General features: G+C 40.6%; 12 non-coding genes across 12 annotated transcripts; all 12 read right to left on the bottom strand.

The window, feature by feature from the left end:
- Positions 1 to 316: 316 nt before the first annotated feature.
- TRNAH-GUG (transfer RNA histidin (anticodon GUG)) lies at positions 317 to 388 on the bottom strand. Its single transcript has one exon. It is a non-coding gene; the product is annotated as a tRNA-His (tRNA).
- Positions 389 to 1669: 1281 nt separating this feature from the next.
- TRNAS-AGA (transfer RNA serine (anticodon AGA)) lies at positions 1670 to 1751 on the bottom strand. Its single transcript has one exon. It is a non-coding gene; the product is annotated as a tRNA-Ser (tRNA).
- Positions 1752 to 4339: 2588 nt separating this feature from the next.
- On the bottom strand, positions 4340 to 4411 carry TRNAH-GUG (transfer RNA histidin (anticodon GUG)). Its single transcript has one exon. It is a non-coding gene; the product is annotated as a tRNA-His (tRNA).
- Positions 4412 to 5692: 1281 nt separating this feature from the next.
- TRNAS-AGA (transfer RNA serine (anticodon AGA)) lies at positions 5693 to 5774 on the bottom strand. Its single transcript has one exon. It is a non-coding gene; the product is annotated as a tRNA-Ser (tRNA).
- A 2588-nt stretch (positions 5775 to 8362) lies between these two features.
- Positions 8363 to 8434, bottom strand: TRNAH-GUG (transfer RNA histidin (anticodon GUG)). Its single transcript has one exon. It is a non-coding gene; the product is annotated as a tRNA-His (tRNA).
- A 1281-nt stretch (positions 8435 to 9715) lies between these two features.
- TRNAS-CGA (transfer RNA serine (anticodon CGA)) lies at positions 9716 to 9797 on the bottom strand. Its single transcript has one exon. It is a non-coding gene; the product is annotated as a tRNA-Ser (tRNA).
- Positions 9798 to 12377: 2580 nt separating this feature from the next.
- TRNAH-GUG (transfer RNA histidin (anticodon GUG)) lies at positions 12378 to 12449 on the bottom strand. Its single transcript has one exon. It is a non-coding gene; the product is annotated as a tRNA-His (tRNA).
- A 1281-nt stretch (positions 12450 to 13730) lies between these two features.
- On the bottom strand, positions 13731 to 13812 carry TRNAS-AGA (transfer RNA serine (anticodon AGA)). Its single transcript has one exon. It is a non-coding gene; the product is annotated as a tRNA-Ser (tRNA).
- Positions 13813 to 16400: 2588 nt separating this feature from the next.
- On the bottom strand, positions 16401 to 16472 carry TRNAH-GUG (transfer RNA histidin (anticodon GUG)). The gene has a single exon. It is a non-coding gene; the product is annotated as a tRNA-His (tRNA).
- Positions 16473 to 17753: 1281 nt separating this feature from the next.
- TRNAS-AGA (transfer RNA serine (anticodon AGA)) lies at positions 17754 to 17835 on the bottom strand. Its single transcript has one exon. It is a non-coding gene; the product is annotated as a tRNA-Ser (tRNA).
- A 2588-nt stretch (positions 17836 to 20423) lies between these two features.
- Positions 20424 to 20495, bottom strand: TRNAH-GUG (transfer RNA histidin (anticodon GUG)). The gene has a single exon. It is a non-coding gene; the product is annotated as a tRNA-His (tRNA).
- Positions 20496 to 21776: 1281 nt separating this feature from the next.
- TRNAS-AGA (transfer RNA serine (anticodon AGA)) lies at positions 21777 to 21858 on the bottom strand. The gene has a single exon. It is a non-coding gene; the product is annotated as a tRNA-Ser (tRNA).
- Positions 21859 to 22471: the final 613 nt, after the last annotated feature.

The raw sequence follows: 22471 nt of genomic DNA, 5'->3' as shown, positions 1-22471 counted from the left end.
AATACACGTCTGGATTGGGCTGGGTGACAGCAAAATTTGTGCCTTCCCTCTAGAGAGCCACAACACAGGTCACTCAACTGCACCTGGGGGGTGAGCTCCGCTCCCCCTCCACCTCCAATAGGTTCAAGAACGATAATTTATGTAAGTAAATACATTATAGCTACAGCTTATAATCATGCGAGTTTAAATCATTTGTTGTTAGATGGTTTAAATATTTGAAAGGATCTGTTTTTAATTGACATTTTACAAAAACCACTGGTACATTTGCTAATTCTGTAAAATTAACACCCAACTGCCGTGACATTGCCAACCACTATGCCGTGACTCGGATTCGAACCGAGGTTACTGCGGCCACAACGCAGAGTACTAACCACTATACGATCACGGCGAGCTACTTGGGCTCAACGACATACAGTGACATGGAGAATTTATAATTCGGAACACTCAGGGCTGTTCCTGTGATAGGCTGGATGTATTCATTGCTTCCTCATTCCTCATTCAGAGGCTGCGTCTCCTCAGTGGTTGATAGGCTGAAACCGTTTCCTGGCCGCCTGCTTGTGAAATGCCAGGAGTCAAAGATCACACATTACACTTGCGGACCTGTGATGGGACACCAATGCAGAGAAACCCACCTGGCACAGACCTTCTATTCTGTCTATTAGACCTGCATCTTCCCTGCACCTTTCAAGCCATTTGTATGTGAAGCAAGAAAGAGTTAGAGAGTGATCCATCTACACTTTTATAGGGAGGATGTCGCCGTGAGCTCCTCCCAGCTAATCACACGAACAGCAGAAAAGCAAGATAAATACACAGTTGAGGGGTGGGCTGCATGGTTATGTTTTTGAGTAAATATTGAAACTGACCTCAGTGGCTCATTAGCAGAGCTGCGGCTAATGACTGGTGCCAAATCATGATGAAGCAAGCACCATGGCTCGTAGGGGACCCACAACACGCTTTTCTTAGCTCACTGAATTAAAGTATAAACTTCCGCCGTGTGTGAGTGGTAAAGGCTTGTTAATATAGTTCCTTTTCCAATTCAAGTCTGACAACAAGAGGCAGGAACCACGTGGCTTCGGAAGCTCAGGAAAGTAGCCACCAACCACAGAGAAAGAGAGAACTGGCAGTATGAGAGGTGGAGAAAACAGAAGCGGGAGCAAGGAGCTCAAATGAGATTGATGGCGTTTAAATAGAGCGCGTAAAGGAACAGTTACACAGCTAAGAAATGGGAAAGACAGACTAGGGAAAAAAACACAGAAAGAGCCTGTAGATGAAATTCTCTTCCTGGGACAGCAGGTTAAGAGAAATTACACATGGGGAGGTTAAGCATGTAACACGGGGGAGAATAAAAAAGAAAATGCAGTTTTATGAAGTGTGTTTGCCAATCCAGCCAGCACTTTTGTTCTATTTCTCTCTTTGAGTCTTTTATTGGTAAAGTAACTTTCAAGTGCATGCGCAGGTATGAATGAGAGAGCAACGGTATAATAATTTGAAGCGTGTACACCAGGGCTAAAGTAGGAATGAGGTGTAGCAAAGACATGAAAGAGGTAGCGATAACAAATATGTGGAGAGGCAATAGTGACACAAAAATAAGCCACCTATTTATAAAACTGAAATGGAAGAAATACTAAAGGTTAACTTCTGAAATTGTAGCCGATAATAAAAAGATTCTCGTTGTTGGCAGGATTCAAACCTGCGCGGGGATACCCCAATGGATTTCTAGTCCATCGCCTTAACCACTCGGCCACAACAACTTGCTGTAAGCTGCCTACAAATATTTTGTTTGAAAGTTTTGAAGTTTTCCCACATCAAAGTACTGATATTCTGCAATGCGCTTTTTAAAAACAATGTTTTTTTCATCATGCACGTTCTGTCCTAAAAATAAAAATTGCATGAGTATATCTCTGGATCTGTAAAAGGATACGCTTGCATTCAAACTCTCTTGTGGCACTCAAGTTTTTTGGACCCTGTTGCACTCTGTTTTTGTGCTGCTTTTAGTCTACGACCCATATTACAGAAGTCAACCATCTCTGATTATTTGAGACTCCTTTGTAAGTGCCTTATCTTTAATCCTTGAAAAGCTCTATAATAAAGGGGTCTGTCTAAGATTGCTTGAATGGAAGATAAAAGAAGGCCCACTTGTCTCACCAAATGCAGTAGAGAAACCTGATGTTTTACTCATGTTATCCTTAGTTCAGTTTTTGTTAGACCTGGCATCCTTAAGGTGGCCTACCAGCAACCTTTTTGCTTTTCACCTCATGTTTTGCTGTATCTTTATGTTGGCCTTAGGACTCTAATCACTTTATCACTACTGTGAGAAAGTGGCTCTGTATATACTGTTCCCAAATAGGTACAGTGTGCACAGAGTCCCCAGTCCCCAGAGGTTTGGCAGAGGCTAAAGTTAGATATAACCTTACTCTCTAAAGTGGTAGCTTGCCGAGCAGTAAGGCAGTATCAGAGTACAGTGTAAAACATTTGTTGTACACACTCAGTCAGCAAATGGTCTCACACACTCAAGAACTGAACTCTAGGCCATTGGTTTGAATACAAAAGATATTGTTGTTTTATTTTAGAACCAACAATAGGTATCAAAATATACTTTCTCAGAATGAGATGCTTTAGTTAAATACTTTGCAATAGGCAATTGACTTTTGCAGGTCATAGTTACAGTTTATTGCAATAGGCAACACAATTTGAATCACAATAATACATTGAGCTCAATGGGAATTTTAAGTTATATGCAATTAATTACTTTCAGGATTACTTTTCTAAATCCAGGACTGGATCCTAGATTCAGTCCTGGGACAGTTCTTGGAAACAAGTGAGTAAATTCGTTTTAGTTACTGTTGTGATTTTTAAGCAATATTTTGCTATTTTAAAAGTTGACACTTAGAAACTTTTGCTGATCAAATTACCAATGTTATCCTATGGAAGGAAATTCACTTAGCAGGTAAGTGGGGTTATGGTTACGTTTTCTAGGTCAGTGTTGGATCCTAGATCCAGCACTACTGTACCACCTGTAAGCAGTTGAGAAACTGCGTTTAAGTTATACAGGCGATTTTTAAGGAATATTTACATGTTTGCAAAATCGACACTTAGAAGAAATTTCACAGAAAAACAGTCAATGGTTTCCTATGGAAGAAAATTCAAGTTACGGGTAAAGTACGTTCTCGTTACTTTTGTAATCCAGTGCTGGGCTCCTAGGCTCAGTACTGGGACATCTATCTAAAACAGGTAAACAATTACGTTTTCACAGTTGGTACGATTTTTAAAGAATATTTGTAAGTTTCAAAAATCGACACTTAGAACATTTTCAGCAAAAAGCAGGCAATTATATCCCATGGAAGGAAATTCGAGTTACTGGTAAGTACGGTTAAAATTACTTTTCAGGGTCAGTACCGAGCTCCAAGATGCAGCACTGAGGTCTCTCCTGATAACAGGTGAGTAAATCAGAATTCGTTGTTCGGCTGATTTTAGATGAATATTTTAAAGTTCCAAAACTCCACACCACTTAGAAGAATTTCCAAGTGAAACCACTCAATGTTAGCCTATGGAAGAAAAGTGAGTTATCGGCTTTTAGGTAAGTACTCGACTGGCAGAGTTATGGTTCTGGGCATAGACTCAGGGGTCTCCCAGGGGAGTCCCAGCCTACTTGCCAAGCCTTAAACTCCCCTTTTATTACATATAATTTACACCTAAGGTAGGCCCTAGGTAGTCCTAGGTGCATGATGCTATGTAAGTAAAAAATAAGATATGTACTTTGGTGGTTCGCGTGTCCTGTAAGTACCAAACAGTCTATTTCATTTTTCACTACTGTGAGGTCTACCCCTCTCATAGGTTAGCTCTGTGTATTCCCCTATACTTTTTATTTGGTAATTCCATATCGGAGAGGAGTAGCTTTATTTATTTATTGAAAATCCTACTTACTGGTGAGGTTGGATTTAACTTTACTATTTTAGAAATGCCACTTTTAGAGAGTGAACATGTCTCTGCACTTACTGCTCTATTTGCCTGAAACCTGGCCCCAATACACGTCTGGATTGGGCTGGGTGACAGCAAAATTTGTGCCTTCCCTCTAGAGAGCCACAACACAGGTCACTCAACTGCACCTGGGGGGTGAGCTCCGCTCCCCCTCCACCGCCAATAGGTTCAAGAACGATAATTTATGTAAGTAAATACATTATAGCTACAGCTTATAATCATGCGAGTTTAAATCATTTGTTGTTAGATGGTTTAAATATTTGAAAGGATCTGTTTTTAATAGACATTTTACAAAAACCACTGGTACATTTGCTAATTCTGTAAAATTAACACCCAACTGCCGTGACATTGCCAACCACAATGCCGTGACTCGGATTCGAACCGAGGTTGCTGCGGCCACAACGCAGAGTACTAACCACTATACGATCACGGCGAGCTACTTGGGCTCAACGACATACAATGACATGGAGAATTTATAATTCGGAACACTCAGGGCTGTTCCTGTGATAGGCTGGATGTATTCATTGCTTCCTCATTCCTCATTCAGAGGCTGCGTCTCCTCAGTGGTTGATAGGCTGAAACCGTTTCCTGGCCGCCTGCTTGTGAAATGCCAGGAGTCAAAGATCACACATTACACTTGCGGACCTGTGATGGGACACCAATGCAGAGCAACCCACCTGGCACAGGCCTTCTATTCTGTCTATTAGACCTGCATCTTCCCTGCACCTTTCAAGCCATTTGTATGTGAAGCAAGAAAGAGTTAGAGAGTGATCCATCTACACTTTTATAGGGAGGATGTCGCCGTGAGCTCCTCCCAGCTAATCACACGAACAGCAGAAAAGCAGGATAAATACACAGTTGAGGGGTGGGCTGCATGGTTATGTTTTTGAGTAAATATTGAAACTGACCTCAGTGGCTCATTAGCAGAGCTGCGGCTAATGACTGGTGCCAAATGATGATGAAGCAAGCACAATGGCTCGTAGGGGACCCACAACACGCTTTTCTTAGCTCACTGAATTAAAGTATAAACTTCCGCCGTGTGTGAGTGGTAAAGGCTTGTTAATATGGTTCCTTTTCCAATTCAAGTCTGACAACAAGAGGCAGGAACCACGTGGCTTCGGAAGCTCAGGAAAGTAGCCACCAACCACAGAGAAAGAGAGAACTGGCAGTATGAGAGGTGGAGAAAACAGAAGCGGGAGCAAGGAGCTCAAATGAGATTGATGGCGTTTAAATAGAGCGCGTAAAGGAACAGTTACACAGCTAAGAAATGGGAAAGACAGACTAGGGAAAAAAACACAGAAAGAGCCTGTACATGAAATTCTCTTCCTGGGACAGCAGGTTAAGAGAAATTACACATGGGGAGGTTAAGCATGTAACACGGGGGAGAATAAAAAAGAAAATGCAGTTTTATGAAGTGTGTTTGCCAATCCAGCCAGCACTTTTGTTCTATTTCTCTCTTTGCGTCTTTTATTGGTAAAGTAACTTTCAAGTGCATGCGCAGGTATGAATGAGAGAGCAACGGTATAATAATTTGAAGCGTTTACACCAGTGCTAAAGTAGGAATGAGGTGTAGCAAAGACATGAAAGAGGTAGCGATAACAAATATGTGGAGAGGCAATAGTGACACAAAAATAAGCCACCTATTTATAAAACTGAAATGGAAGAAATACTAAAGGTTAACTTCTGAAATTGTAGCCGATAATAAAAAGATTCTCGTTGTTGGCAGGATTCGAACCTGCGCGGGGATACCCCAATGGATTTCTAGTCCATCGCCTTAACCACTCGGCCACAACAACTTGCTGTAAGCTGCCTACAAATATTTTGTTTGAAAGTTTTGAAGTTTTCCCACATCAAAGTACTGATATTCTGCAATGCGCTTTTTAAAAACAATGTTTTTTTCATCATGCACGTTCTGTCCTAAAAATAAAAATTGCATGAGTATATCTCTGGATCTGTAAAAGGATACGCTTGCATTCAAACTCTCTTGTGGCACTCAAGTTTTTTGGACCCTGTTGCACTCTGTTTTTGTGCTGCTTTTAGTCTACGACCCATATTACAGAAGTCAACCATCTCTGATTATTTGGGACTCCTTTGTAAGTGCCTTATCTTTAATCCTTGAAAAGCTCTATAATAAAGGAGTCTGTCAAAGATTGCTTGAATGGAAGATAAAAGAAGGCCCACTTGTCTCACCAAATGCAGTAGAGAAACCTGATGTTTTACTCATGTTATCCTAAGTTCAGTTTTTGTTAGACCTGGCATCCTTAAGGTGGCCTACCAGCAACCTTTTTGCTTTTCACCTCACGTTTTGCTGTATCTTTATGTTGGCCTTAGGACTCTAATCACTTTATCACTACTGTGAGAAAGTGGCTCTGTATATACTGTTCCCAAATAGGTACAGTGTGCACAGAGTCCCCAGTCCCCAGAGGTTTGGCAGAGGCTAAAGTTAGATATAACCTTACTCTCTAAAGTGGTAGCTTGCCGAGCAGTAAGGCAGTATCAGAGTACAGTGTAAAACATTTGTTGTACACACTCAGTCAGCAAATGGTCTCACACACTCAAGAACTGAACTCTAGGCCATTGGTTTGAATACAAAAGATATTGTTGTTTTATTTTAGAACCAACAATAGGTATCAAAATATACTTTCTCAGAATGAGATGCTTTAGTTAAATACTTTGCAATAGGCAATTGACTTTTGCAGGTCATAGTTACAGTTTATTGCAATAGGCAACACAATTTGAATCACAATAATACATTGAGCTCAATGGGAATTTTAAGTTATATGCAATTAATTACTTTCAGGATTACTTTTCTAAATCCAGGACTGGATCCTAGATTCAGTCCTGGGACAGTTCTTGGAAACAAGTGAGTAAATTCGTTTTAGTTACTGTTGTGATTTTTAAGCAATATTTTGCTATTTTAAAAGTTGACACTTAGAAACTTTTGCTGATCAAATTACCAATGTTATCCTATGGAAGGAAATTCACTTAGCAGGTAAGTGGGGTTATGGTTACGTTTTCTAGGTCAGTGTTGGATCCTAGATCCAGCACTACTGTACCACCTGTAAGCAGTTGAGAAACTGCGTTTAAGTTATACAGGCGATTTTTAAGGAATATTTACATGTTTGCAAAATCGACACTTAGAAGAAATTTCACAGAAAAACAGTCAATGGTTTCCTATGGAAGAAAATTCAAGTTACGGGTAAAGTACGTTCTCGTTACTTTTGTAATCCAGTGCTGGGCTCCTAGGCTCAGTACTGGGACATCTATCTAAAACAGGTAAACAATTACGTTTTCACAGTTGGTACGATTTTTAAAGAATATTTGTAAGTTTCAAAAATCGACACTTAGAAAATTTTCAGCAAAAAGCAGGCAATGATATCCCATGGAAGGAAATTCGAGTTACTGGTAAGTACGGTTAAAATTACTTTTCAGGGTCAGTACCGAGCTCCAAGATGCAGCACTGAGGTCTCTCCTGATAACAGGTGAGTAAATCAGAATTCGTTGTTCGGCTGATTTTAGATGAATATTTTAAAGATCCAAAACTCCACACCACTTAGAAGAATTTCCAAGTGAAACCACTCAATGTTAGCCTATGGAAGAAAAGTGAGTTATCGGCTTTTAGGTAAGTACTCGACTGGCAGAGTTATGGTTCTGGGCATAGACTCAGGGGTCTCCCAGGGGAGTCCCAGCCTACTTGCCAAGCCTTAAACTCCCCTTTTATTACATATAATTTACACCTAAGGTAGGCCCTAGGTAGTCCTAGGTGCATGATGCTATGTAAGTAAAAAATAAGATATGTACTTTGGTGGTTCGCGTGTCCTGTAAGTACCAAACAGTCTATTTCATTTTTCACTACTGTGAGGTCTACCCCTCTCATAGATTAGCTCTGTGTATTCCCCTATACTTTTTATTTGGTAATTCCATATCGGAGAGGAGTAGCTTTATTTATTTATTGAAAATCCTACTTACTGGTGAGGTTGGATTTAACTTTACTATTTTAGAAATGCCACTTTTAGAGAGTGAACATGTCTCTGCACTTACTGCTCTATTTGCCTGAAACCTGGCCCCAATACACGTCTGGATTGGGCTGGGTGACAGCAAAATTTGTGCCTTCCCTCTAGAGAGCCACAACACAGGTCACTCAACTGCACCTGGGGGGTGAGCTCCGCTCCCCCTCCACCCCCAATAGGTTCAAGAACGATAATTTATGTAAGTAAATACATTATAGCTACAGCTTATAATCATGCGAGTTTAAATCATTTGTTGTTAGATGGTTTAAATATTTGAAAGGATCTGTTTTTAATAGACATTTTACAAAAACCACTGGTACATTTGCTAATTCTGTAAAATTAACACCCAACTGCCGTGACATTGCCAACCACAATGCCGTGACTCGGATTCGAACCGAGGTTGCTGCGGCCACAACGCAGAGTACTAACCACTATACGATCACGGCGAGCTACTTGGGCTCAACGACATACAATGACATGGAGAATTTATAATTCGGATCACTCAGGGCTGTTCCTGTGATAGGCTGGATGTATTCATTGCTTCCTCATTCCTCATTCAGAGGCTGCGTCTCCTCAGTGGTTGATAGGCTGAAACCGTTTCCTGGCCGCCTGCTTGTGAAATGCCAGGAGTCAAAGATCACACATTACACTTGCGGACCTGTGATGGGACACCAATGCAGAGAAACCCACCTGGCACAGACCTTCTATTCTGTCTATTAGACCTGCATCTTCCCTGCACCTTTCAAGCCATTTGTATGTGAAGCAAGAAAGAGTTAGAGAGTGATCCATCTACACTTTTATAGGGAGGATGTCGCCGTGAGCTCCTCCCAGCTAATCACACGAACAGCAGAAAAGCAAGATAAATACACAGTTGAGGGGTGGGCTGCATGGTTATGTTTTTGAGTAAATATTGAAACTGACCTCAGTGGCTCATTAGCAGAGCTGCGGCTAATGACTGGTGCCAAATGATGATGAAGCAAGCACAATGGCTCGTAGGGGACCCACAACACGCTTTTCTTAGCTCACTGAATTAAAGTATAAACTTCCGCCGTGTGTGAGTGGTAAAGGCTTGTTAATATGGTTCCTTTTCCAATTCAAGTCTGACAACAAGAGGCAGGAACCACGTGGCTTCGGAAGCTCAGGAAAGTAGCCACCAACCACAGAGAAAGAGAGAACTGGCAGTATGAGAGGTGGAGAAAACAGAAGCGGGAGCAAGGAGCTCAAATGAGATTGATGGCGTTTAAATAGAGCGCGTAAAGGAACAGTTACACAGCTAAGAAATGGGAAAGACAGACTAGGGAAAAAAACACAGAAAGAGCCTGTACATGAAATTCTCTTCCTGGGACAGCAGGTTAAGAGAAATTACACATGGGGAGGTTAAGCATGTAACACGGGGGAGAATAAAAAAGAAAATGCAGTTTTATGAAGTGTGTTTGCCAATCCAGCCAGCACTTTTGTTCTATTTCTCTCTTTGCGTCTTTTATTGGTAAAGTAACTTTCAAGTGCATGCGCAGGTATGAATGAGAGAGCAACGGTATAATAATTTGAAGCGTTTACACCAGTGCTAAAGTAGGAATGAGGTGTAGCAAAGACATGAAAGAGGTAGCGATAACAAATATGTGGAGAGGCAATAGTGACACAAAAATAAGCCACCTATTTATAAAACTGAAATGTAAGAAATACTAAAGGTTAACTTCTGAAATTGTAGCCGATAATAAAAAGATTCTCGTTGTTGGTAGGATTCGAACCTGCGCGGGGATACCCCAATGGATTTCGAGTCCATCGCCTTAACCACTCGGCCACAACAACTTGCTGTAAGCTGCTTACAAATATTTTGTTTGAACGTTTTCCCACATCAAAGTACTGATATTCTGCAATGCGCTTTTTAAAAACAATGTTTTTTTCATCATGCACGTTCTGTCCTAAAAACAAAAATTGCATGAGTATATCTCTGGATCTGTAAAAGGATACGCTTGCATTCAAACTCTCTTGTGGCACTCAAGTTTTTTGGACCCTGTTGCACTCTGTTTTTGCGCTGCTTTTAGTCTACGACCCATATTACAGAAGTCAACCATCTCTGAGTATTTGGGACTCCTTTGTAAGTGCCTTATCTTTAATCCTTGAAAAGCTCTATAATAAAGGGGTCTGTCAAAGATTGCTTGAATGGAAGATAAAAGAAGGCCCACTTGTCTCACCAAATGCAGTAGAGAAACCTGATGTTTTACTCATGTTATCCTTAGTTCAGTTTTTGTTAGACCTGGCATCCTTAAGGTGGCCTACCAGCAACCTTTTTGCTTTTCACCTCACGTTTTGCTGTATCTTTATGTTGGCCTTAGGACTCTAATCACTTTATCACTACTGTGAGAAAGTGGCTCTGTATATACTGTTCCCAAATAGGTACAGTGTGCACAGAGTCCCCAGTCCCCAGAGGTTTGGCAGAGGCTAAAGTTAGATATAACCTTACTCTCTAAAGTGGTAGCTTGCCGAGCAGTAAGGCAGTATCAGAGTACAGTGTAAAACATTTGTTGTACACACTCAGTCAGCAAATGGTCTCACACACTCAAGAACTGAACTCTAGGCCATTGGTTTGCATACAAAAGATATTGTTGTTTTATTTTAGAACCAACAATAGGTATCAAAATATACTTTCTCAGAATGAGATGCTTTAGTTAAATACTTTGCAATAGGCAATTGACTTTTGCAGGTCATAGTTACAGTTTATTGCAATAGGCAACACAATTTGAATCACAATAATACATTGAGCTCAACGGGAATTTTAAGTTATATGCAAGTAATTACTTTCAGGATTACTTTTCTAAATCCAGGACTGGATCCTAGATTCAGTCCTGGGACAGTTCTTGGAAACAAGTGAGTAAATTCGTTTTAGTTACTGTTGTGATTTTTAAGCAATATTTTGCTATTTTAAAAGTTGACACTTAGAAACATTTGCTGATCAAATTACCAAAGTTATCCTATGGAAGGAAATTCACTTAGCAGGTAAGTGGGGTTATGGTTACTTTTTCTAGGTCAGTGTTGGATCCTAGATCCAGCACTACTGTACCACCTGTAAGCAGTTGAGAAACTGCGTTTAAGTTATACAGGCGATTTTTAAGGAATATTTACATGTTTGCAAAATCGACACTTAGAAGAAATTTCACAGAAAAACAGTCAATGGTTTCCTATGGAAGAAAATTCAAGTTACGGGTAAAGTACGTTCTCGTTACTTTTGTAATCCAGTGCTGGGCTCCTAGGCTCAGTACTGGGACATCTATCTAAAACAGGTAAACAATTACGTTTTCACAGTTGGTACGATTTTTAAAGAATATTTGTAAGTTTCAAAAATCGACACTTAGAAAATTTTCAGCAAAAAGCAGGCAATGATATCCCATGGAAGGAAATTCGAGTTACTGGTAAGTACAGTTAAAATTACTTTTCAGGGTCAGTACTGAGCTCCAAGATGCAGCACTGAGGTCTCTCCTGATAACAGGTGAGTAAATCAGAATTCGTTGTTCGGCTGATTTTAGATGAATATTTTAAAGTTCCAAAACTCCACACCACTTAGAAGAATTTCCAAGTGAAACCACTCAATGTTAGCCTATGGAAGAAAAGTGAGTTATCGGCTTTTAGGTAAGTACTCGACTGGCAGAGTTATGGTTCTGGGCATAGACTCAGGGGTCTCCCAGGGGAGTCCCAGCCTACTTGCCAAGCCTTAAACTCCCCTTTTATTACATATAATTTATACCTAAGGTAGGCCCTAGGTAGTCCTAGGTGCATGATGCTATGTAAGTAAAAAATAAGATATGTACTTTGGTGGTTCGCGTGTCCTGTAAGTACCAAACAGTCTATTTCATTTTTCACTACTGTGAGGTCTACCCCTCTCATAGGTTAGCTCTGTGTATTCCCCTATACTTTTTATTTGGTAATTCCATATCGGAGAGGAGTAGCTTTATTTATTTATTGAAAATCCTACTTACTGGTGAGGTTGGATTTAACTTTACTATTTTAGAAATGCCACTTTTAGAGAGTGAACATGTCTCTGCACTTACTGCTCTATTTGCCTGAAACCTGGCCCCAATACACGTCTGGATTGGGCTGGGTGACAGCAAAATTTGTGCCTTCCCTCTAGAGAGCCACAACACAGGTCACTCAACTGCACCTGGGGGGTGAGCTCCGCTCCCCCTCCACCTCCAATAGGTTCAAGAACGATAATTTATGTAAGTAAATACATTATAGCTACAGCTTATAATCATGCGAGTTTAAATCATTTGTTGTTAGATGGTTTAAATATTTGAAAGGATCTGTTTTTAATAGACATTTTACAAAAACCACTGGTACATTTGCTAATTCTGTAAAATTAACACCCAACTGCCGTGACATTGCCAACCACTATGCCGTGACTCGGATTCGAACCGAGGTTACTGCGGCCACAACGCAGAGTACTAACCACTATACGATCACGGCGAGCTACTTGGGCTCAACGACATACAGTGACATGGAGAATTTATAATTCGGAACACTCAGGGCTGTTCCTGTGATAGGCTGGATGTATTTATTGCTTCCTCATTCCTCATTCAGAGGCTGCGTCTCCTCAGTGGTTGATAGGCTGAAACCGTTTCCTGGCCGCCTGCTTGTGAAATGCCAGGAGTCAAAGATCACACATTACACTTGCGGACCTGTGATGGGACACCAATGCAGAGAAACCCACCTGGCACAGACCTTCTATTCTGTCTATTAGACCTGCATCTTCCCTGCACCTTTCAAGCCATTTGTATGTGAAGCAAGAAAGAGTTAGAGAGTGATCCATCTACACTTTTATAGGGAGGATGTCGCCGTGAGCTCCTCCCAGCTAATCACACGAACAGCAGAAAAGCAAGATAAATACACAGTTGAGGGGTGGGCTGCATGGTTATGTTTTTGAGTAAATATTGAAACTGACCTCAGTGGCTCATTAGCAGAGCTGCGGCTAATGACTGGTGCCAAATCATGATGAAGCAAGCACCATGGCTCGTAGGGGACCCACAACACGCTTTTCTTAGCTCACTGAATTAAAGTATAAACTTCCGCCGTGTGTGAGTGGTAAAGGCTTGTTAATATAGTTCCTTTTCCAATTCAAGTCTGACAACAAGAGGCAGGAACCACGTGGCTTCGGAAGCTCAGGAAAGTAGCCACCAACCACAGAGAAAGAGAGAACTGGCAGTATGAGAGGTGGAGAAAACAGAAGCGGGAGCAAGGAGCTCAAATGAGATTGATGGCGTTTAAATAGAGCGCGTAAAGGAACAGTTACACAGCTAAGAAATGGGAAAGACAGACTAGGGAAAAAAACACAGAAAGAGCCTGTAGATGAAATTCTCTTCCTGGGACAGCAGGTTAAGAGAAATTACACATGGGGAGGTTAAGCATGTAACACGGGGGAGAATAAAAAAGAAAATGCAGTTTTATGAAGTGTGTTTGCCAATCCAGCCAGCACTTTTGTTCTATTTCTCTCTTTGAGTCTTTTATTGGTAAAGTAACTTTCAAGTGCATGCGCAGGTATGAATGAGAGAGCAACGGTATAATAATTTGAAGCGTGTACACCAGGGCTAAAGTAGGAATGAGGTGTAGCAAAGACATGAAAGAGGTAGCGATAACACATATGTGGAGAGGCAATAGTGACACAAAAATAAGCCACCTATTTATAAAACTGAAATGGAAGAAATACTAAAGGTTAACTTCTGAAATTGTAGCCGATAATAAAAAGATTCTCGTTGTTGGCTGGATTCGAACCTGCGCAGGGATACCCCAATGGATTTCTAGTCCATCGCCTTAACCACTCGGCCACAACAACTTGCTGTAAGCTGCCTACAAATATTTTGTTTGAAAGTTTTGAAGTTTTCCCACATCAAAGTACTGATATTCTGCAATGCGCTTTTTAAAAACAATGTTTTTTTCATCATGCACGTTCTGTCCTAAAAATAAAAATTGCATGAGTATATCTCTGGATCTGTAAAAGGATACGCTTGCATTCAAACTCTCTTGTGGCACTCAAGTTTTTTGGACCCTGTTGCACTCTGTTTTTGTGCTGCTTTTAGTCTACGACCCATATTACAGAAGTCAACCATCTCTGATTATTTGGGACTCCTTTGTAAGTGCCTTATCTTTAATCCTTGAAAAGCTCTATAATAAAGGGGTCTGTCAAAGATTGCTTGAATGGAAGATAAAAGAAGGCCCACTTGTCTCACCAAATGCAGTAGAGAAACCTGATGTTTTACTCATGTTATCCTTAGTTCAGTTTTTGTTAGACCTGGCATCCTTAAGGTGGCCTACCAGCAACCTTTTTGCTTTTCACCTCACGTTTTGCTGTATCTTTATGTTGGCCTTAGGACTCTAATCACTTTATCACTACTGTGAGAAAGTGGCTCTGTATATACTGTTCCCAAATAGGTACAGTGTGCACAGAGTCCCCAGTCCCCAGAGGTTTGGCAGAGGCTAAAGTTAGATATAACCTTACTCTCTAAAGTGGTAGCTTGCCGAGCAGTAAGGCAGTATCAGAGTACAGTGTAAAACATTTGTTGTACACACTCAGTCAGCAAATGGTCTCACACACTCAAGAACTGAACTCTAGGCCATTGGTTTGAATACAAAAGATATTGTTGTTTTATTTTAGAACCAACAATAGGTATCAAAATATACTTTCTCAGAATGAGATGCTTTAGTTAAATACTTTGCAATAGGCAATTGACTTTTGCAGGTCATAGTTACAGTTTATTGCAATAGGCAACACAATTTGAATCACAATAATACATTGAGCTCAATGGGAATTTTAAGTTATATGCAATTAATTACTTTCAGGATTACTTTTCTAAATCCAGGACTGGATCCTAGATTCAGTCCTGGGACAGTTCTTGGAAACAAGTGAGTAAATTCGTTTTAGTTACTGTTGTGATTTTTAAGCAATATTTTGCTATTTTAAAAGTTGACACTTAGAAACTTTTGCTGATCAAATTACCAATGTTATCCTATGGAAGGAAATTCACTTAGCAGGTAAGTGGGGTTATGGTTACGTTTTCTAGGTCAGTGTTGGATCCTAGATCCAGCACTACTGTACCACTTGTAAGCAGTTGAGAAACTGCGTTTAAGTTATACAGGCGATTTTTAAGGAATATTTACATGTTTGCAAAATCGACACTTAGAAGAAATTTCACAGAAAAACAGTCAATGGTTTCCTATGGAAGAAAATTCAAGTTACGGGTAAAGTACGTTCTCGTTACTTTTGTAATCCAGTGCTGGGCTCCTAGGCTCAGTACTGGGACATCTATCTAAAACAGGTAAACAATTACGTTTTCACAGTTGGTACGATTTTTAAAGAATATTTGTAAGTTTCAAAAATCGACACTTAGAAAATTTTCAGCAAAAAGCAGGCAATTATATCCCATGGAAGGAAATTCGAGTTACTGGTAAGTACGGTTAAAATTACTTTTCAGGGTCAGTACCGAGCTCCAAGATGCAGCACTGAGGTCTCTCCTGATAACAGGTGAGTAAATCAGAATTCGTTGTTCGGCTGATTTTAGATGAATATTTTAAAGTTCCAAAACTCCACACCACTTAGAAGAATTTCCAAGTGAAACCACTCAATGTTAGCCTATGGAAGAAAAGTGAGTTATCGGCTTTTAGGTAAGTACTCGACTGGCAGAGTTATGGTTCTGGGCATAGACTCAGGGGTCTCCCAGGGGAGTCCCAGCCTACTTGCCAAGCCTTAAACTCCCCTTTTATTACATATAATTTACACCTAAGGTAGGCCCTAGGTAGTCCTAGGTGCATGATGCTATGTAAGTAAAAAATAAGATATGTACTTTGGTGGTTCGCGTGTCCTGTAAGTACCAAACAGTCTATTTCATTTTTCACTACTGTGAGGTCTACCCCTCTCATAGGTTAGCTCTGTGTATTCCCCTATACTTTTTATTTGGTAATTCCATATCGGAGAGGAGTAGCTTTATTTATTTATTGAAAATCCTACTTACTGGTGAGGTTGGATTTAACTTTACTATTTTAGAAATGCCACTTTTAGAGAGTGAACATGTCTCTGCACTTACTGCTCTATTTGCCTGAAACCTGGCCCCAATACACGTCTGGATTGGGCTGGGTGACAGCAAAATTTGTGCCTTCCCTCTAGAGAGCCACAACACAGGTCACTCAACTGCACCTGGGGGGTGAGCTCCGCTCCCCCTCCACCCCCAATAGGTTCAAGAACGATAATTTATGTAAGTAAATACATTATAGCTACAGCTTATAATCATGCGAGTTTAAATCATTTGTTGTTAGATGGTTTAAATATTTGAAAGGATCTGTTTTTAATAGACATTTTACAAAAACCACTGGTACATTTGCTAATTCTGTAAAATTAACACCCAACTGCCGTGACATTGCCAACCACAATGCCGTGACTCGGATTCGAACCGAGGTTGCTGCGGCCACAACGCAGAGTACTAACCACTATACGATCACGGCGAGCTACTTGGGCTCAACGACATACAATGACATGGAGAATTTATAATTCGGAACACTCAGGGCTGTTCCTGTGATAGGCTGGATGTATTCATTGCTTCCTCATTCCTCATTCAGAGGCTGCGTCTCCTCAGTGGTTGATAGGCTGAAACCGTTTCCTGGCCGCCTGCTTGTGAAATGCCAGGAGTCAAAGATCACACATTACACTTGCGGACCTGTGATGGGACACCAATGCAGAGCAACCCACCTGGCACAGGCCTTCTATTCTGTCTATTAGACCTGCATCTTCCCTGCACCTTTCAAGCCATTTGTATGTGAAGCAAGAAAGAGTTAGAGAGTGATCCATCTACACTTTTATAGGGAGGATGTCGCCGTGAGCTCCTCCCAGCTAATCACACGAACAGCAGAAAAGCAGGATAAATACACAGTTGAGGGGTGGGCTGCATGGTTATGTTTTTGAGTAAATATTGAAACTGACCTCAGTGGCTCATTAGCAGAGCTGCGGCTAATGACTGGTGCCAAATGATGATGAAGCAAGCACAATGGCTCGTAGGGGACCCACAACACGCTTTTCTTAGCTCACTGAATTAAAGTATAAACTTCCGCCGTGTGTGAGTGGTAAAGGCTTGTTAATATGGTTCCTTTTCCAATTCAAGTCTGACAACAAGAGGCAGGAACCACGTGGCTTCGGAAGCTCAGGAAAGTAGCCACCAACCACAGAGAAAGAGAGAACTGGCAGTATGAGAGGTGGAGAAAACAGAAGCGGGAGCAAGGAGCTCAAATGAGATTGATGGCGTTTAAATAGAGCGCGTAAAGGAACAGTTACACAGCTAAGAAATGGGAAAGACAGACTAGGGAAAAAAACACAGAAAGAGCCTGTACATGAAATTCTCTTCCTGGGACAGCAGGTTAAGAGAAATTACACATGGGGAGGTTAAGCATGTAACACGGGGGAGAATAAAAAAGAAAATGCAGTTTTATGAAGTGTGTTTGCCAATCCAGCCAGCACTTTTGTTCTATTTCTCTCTTTGCGTCTTTTATTGGTAAAGTAAATTTCAAGTGCATGCGCAGGTATGAATGAGAGAGCAACGGTATAATAATTTGAAGCGTTTACACCAGTGCTAAAGTAGGAATGAGGTGTAGCAAAGACATGAAAGAGGTAGCGATAACAAATATGTGGAGAGGCAATAGTGACACAAAAATAAGCCACCTATTTATAAAACTGAAATGGAAGAAATACTAAAGGTTAACTTCTGAAATTGTAGCCGATAATAAAAAGATTCTCGTTGTTGGCAGGATTCGAACCTGCGCGGGGATACCCCAATGGATTTCTAGTCCATCGCCTTAACCACTCGGCCACAACAACTTGCTGTAAGCTGCCTACAAATATTTTGTTTGAAAGTTTTGAAGTTTTCCGACATCAAAGTACTGATATTCTGCAATGCGCTTTTTAAAAACAATGTTTTTTTCATCATGCACGTTCTGTCCTAAAAACAAAAATTGCATGAGTATATCTCTGGATCTGTAAAAGGATACGCTTGCATTCAAACTCTCTTGTGGCACTCAAGTTTTTTGGACCCTGTTGCACTCTGTTTTTGTGCTGCTTTTAGTCTACGACCTATATTACAGAAGTCAACCATCTCTGAGTATTTGGGACTCCTTTGTAAGTGCCTTATCTTTAATCCTTGAAAAGCTCTATAATAAAGGGGTCTGTCAAAGATTGCTTGAATGGAAGATAAAAGAAGGCCCACTTGTCTCACCAAATGCAGTAGAGAAACCTGATGTTTTACTCATGTTATCCTTAGTTCAGTTTTTGTTAGACCTGGCATCCTTAAGGTGGCCTACCAGCAACCTTTTTGCTTTTCACCTCACGTTTTGCTGTATCTTTATGTTGGCCTTAGGACTCTAATCACTTTATCACTACTGTGAGAAAGTGGCTCTGTATATACTGTTCCCAAATAGGTACAGTGTGCACAGAGTCCCCAGTCCCCAGAGGTTTGGCAGAGGCTAAAGTTAGATATAACCTTACTCTCTAAAGTGGTAGCTTGCCGAGCAGTAAGGCAGTATCAGAGTACAGTGTAAAACATTTGTTGTACACACTCAGTCAGCAAATGGTCTCACACACTCAAGAACTGAACTCTAGGCCATTGGTTTGCATACAAAAGATATTGTTGTTTTATTTTAGAACCAACAATAGGTATCAAAATATACTTTCTCAGAATGAGATGCTTTAGTTAAATACTTTGCAATAGGCAATTGACTTTTGCAGGTCATAGTTACAGTTTATTGCAATAGGCAACACAATTTGAATCACAATAATACATTGAGCTCAACGGGAATTTTAAGTTATATGCAAGTAATTACTTTCAGGATTACTTTTCTAAATCCAGGACTGGATCCTAGATTCAGTCCTGGGACAGTTCTTGGAAACAAGTGAGTAAATTCGTTTTAGTTACTGTTGTGATTTTTAAGCAATATTTTGCTATTTTAAAAGTTGACACTTAGAAACATTTGCTGATCAAATTACCAATGTTATCCTATGGAAGGAAATTCACTTAGCAGGTAAGTGGGGTTATGGTTACTTTTTCTAGGTCAGTGTTGGATCCTAGATCCAGCACTACTGTACCACCTGTAAGCAGTTGAGAAACTGCGTTTAAGTTATACAGGCGATTTTTAAGGAATATTTACATGTTTGCAAAATCGACACTTAGAAGAAATTTCACAGAAAAACAGTCAATGGTTTCCTATGGAAGAAAATTCAAGTTACGGGTAAAGTACGTTCTCGTTACTTTTGTAATCCAGTGCTGGGCTCCTAGGCTCAGTACTGGGACATCTATCTAAAACAGGTAAACAATTACGTTTTCACAGTTGGTACGATTTTTAAAGAATATTTGTAAGTTTCAAAAATCGACACTTAGAAAATTTTCAGCAAAAAGCAGGCAATGATATCCCATGGAAGGAAATTCGAGTTACTGGTAAGTACAGTTAAAATTACTTTTCAGGGTCAGTACTGAGCTCCAAGATGCAGCACTGAGGTCTCTCCTGATAACAGGTGAGTAAATCAGAATTCGTTGTTCGGCTGATTTTAGATGAATATTTTAAAGTTCCAAAACTCCACACCACTTAGAAGAATTTCCAAGTGAAACCACTCAATGTTAGCCTATGGAAGAAAAGTGAGTTATCGGCTTTTAGGTAAGTACTCGACTGGCAGAGTTATGGTTCTGGGCATAGACTCAGGGGTCTCCCAGGGGAGTCCCAGCCTACTTGCCAAGCCTTAAACTCCCCTTTTATTACATATAATTTATACCTAAGGTAGGCCCTAGGTAGTCCTAGGTGCATGATGCTATGTAAGTAAAAAATAAGATATGTACTTTGGTGGTTCGCGTGTCCTGTAAGTACCAAACAGTCTATTTCATTTTTCACTACTGTGAGGTCTACCCCTCTCATAGGTTAGCTCTGTGTATTCCCCTATACTTTTTATTTGGTAATTCCATATCGGAGAGGAGTAGCTTTATTTATTTATTGAAAATCCTACTTACTGGTGAGGTTGGATTTAACTTTACTATTTTAGAAATGCCACTTTTAGAGAGTGAACATGTCTCTGCACTTACTGCTCTATTTGCCTGAAACCTGGCCCCAATACACGTCTGGATTGGGCTGGGTGACAGCAAAATTTGTGCCTTCCCTCTAGAGAGCCACAACACAGGTCACTCAACTGCACCTGGGGGGTGAGCTCCGCTCCCCCTCCACCTCCAATAGGTTCAAGAACGATAATTTATGTAAGTAAATACATTATAGCTACAGCTTATAATCATGCGAGTTTAAATCATTTGTTGTTAGATGGTTTAAATATTTGAAAGGATCTGTTTTTAATAGACATTTTACAAAAACCACTGGTACATTTGCTAATTCTGTAAAATTAACACCCAACTGCCGTGACATTGCCAACCACAATGCCGTGACTCGGATTCGAACCGAGGTTACTGCGGCCACAACGCAGAGTACTAACCACTATACGATCACGGCGAGCTACTTGGGCTCAACGACATACAGTGACATGGAGAATTTATAATTCGGAACACTCAGGGCTGTTCCTGTGATAGGCTGGATGTATTCATTGCTTCCTCATTCCTCATTCAGAGGCTGCGTCTCCTCAGTGGTTGATAGGCTGAAACCGTTTCCTGGCCGCCTGCTTGTGAAATGCCAGGAGTCAAAGATCACACATTACACTTGCGGACCTGTGATGGGACACCAATGCAGAGAAACCCACCTGGCACAGACCTTCTATTCTGTCTATTAGACCTGCATCTTCCCTGCACCTTTCAAGCCATTTGTATGTGAAGCAAGAAAGAGTTAGAGAGTGATCCATCTACACTTTTATAGGGAGGATGTCGCCGTGAGCTCCTCCCAGCTAATCACACGAACAGCAGAAAAGCAAGATAAATACACAGTTGAGGGGTGGGCTGCATGGTTATGTTTTTGAGTAAATATTGAAACTGACCTCAGTGGCTCATTAGCAGAGCTGCGGCTAATGACTGGTGCCAAATCATGATGAAGCAAGCACCATGGCTCGTAGGGGACCCACAACACGCTTTTCTTAGCTCACTGAATTAAAGTATAAACTTCCGCCGTGTGTGAGTGGTAAAGGCTTGTTAATATAGTTCCTTTTCCAATTCAAGTCTGACAACAAGAGGCAGGAACCACGTGGCTTCGGAAGCTCAGGAAAGTAGCCACCAACCACAGAGAAAGAGAGAACTGGCAGTATGAGAGGTGGAGAAAACAGAAGCGGGAGCAAGGAGCTCAAATGAGATTGATGGCGTTTAAATAGAGCGCGTAAAGGAACAGTTACACAGCTAAGAAATGGGAAAGACAGACTAGGGAAAAAAACACAGAAAGAGCCTGTAGATGAAATTCTCTTCCTGGGACAGCAGGTTAAGAGAAATTACACATGGGGAGGTTAAGCATGTAACACGGGGGAGAATAAAAAAGAAAATGCAGTTTTATGAAGTGTGTTTGCCAATCCAGCCAGCACTTTTGTTCTATTTCTCTCTTTGAGTCTTTTATTGGTAAAGTAACTTTCAAGTGCATGCGCAGGTATGAATGAGAGAGCAACGGTATAATAATTTGAAGCGTGTACACCAGGGCTAAAGTAGGAATGAGGTGTAGCAAAGACATGAAAGAGGTAGCGATAACAAATATGTGGAGAGGCAATAGTGACACAAAAATAAGCCACCTATTTATAAAACTGAAATGGAAGAAATACTAAAGGTTAACTTCTGAAATTGTAGCCGATAATAAAAAGATTCTCGTTGTTGGCAGGATTCGAACCTGCGCAGGGATACCCCAATGGATTTCTAGTTCATCGCCTTAACCACTCGGCCACAACAACTTGCTGTAAGCTGCCTACAAATATTTTGTTTGAAAGTTTTGAAGTTTTCCCACATCAAAGTACTGATATTCTGCAATGCGCTTTTTAAAAACAATGTTTTTTTCATCATGCACGTTCTGTCCTAAAAATAAAAATTGCATGAGTATATCTCTGGATCTGTAAAAGGATACGCTTGCATTCAAACTCTCTTGTGGCACTCAAGTTTTTTGGACCCTGTTGCACTCTGTTTTTGTGCTGCTTTTAGTCTACGACCCATATTACAGAAGTCAACCATCTCTGATTATTTGGGACTCCTTTGTAAGTGCCTTATCTTTAATCCTTGAAAAGCTCTATAATAAAGGGGTCTGTCAAAGATTGCTTGAATGGAAGATAAAAGAAGGCCCACTTGTCTCACCAAATGCAGTAGAGAAACCTGATGTTTTACTCATGTTATCCTTAGTTCAGTTTTTGTTAGACCTGGCATCCTTAAGGTGGCCTACCAGCAACCTTTTTGCTTTTCACCTCACGTTTTGCTGTATCTTTATGTTGGCCTTAGGACTCTAATCACTTTATCACTACTGTGAGAAAGTGGCTCTGTATATACTGTTCCCAAATAGGTACAGTGTGCACAGAG

This window comes from Triturus cristatus, chromosome 12, assembly GCF_964204655.1.
Source record: "Triturus cristatus chromosome 12, aTriCri1.1, whole genome shotgun sequence".
Classification (NCBI taxonomy): domain Eukaryota; kingdom Metazoa; phylum Chordata; class Amphibia; order Caudata; family Salamandridae; genus Triturus; species Triturus cristatus.
This window is presented reverse-complemented; position numbering and strand designations above follow the sequence as displayed.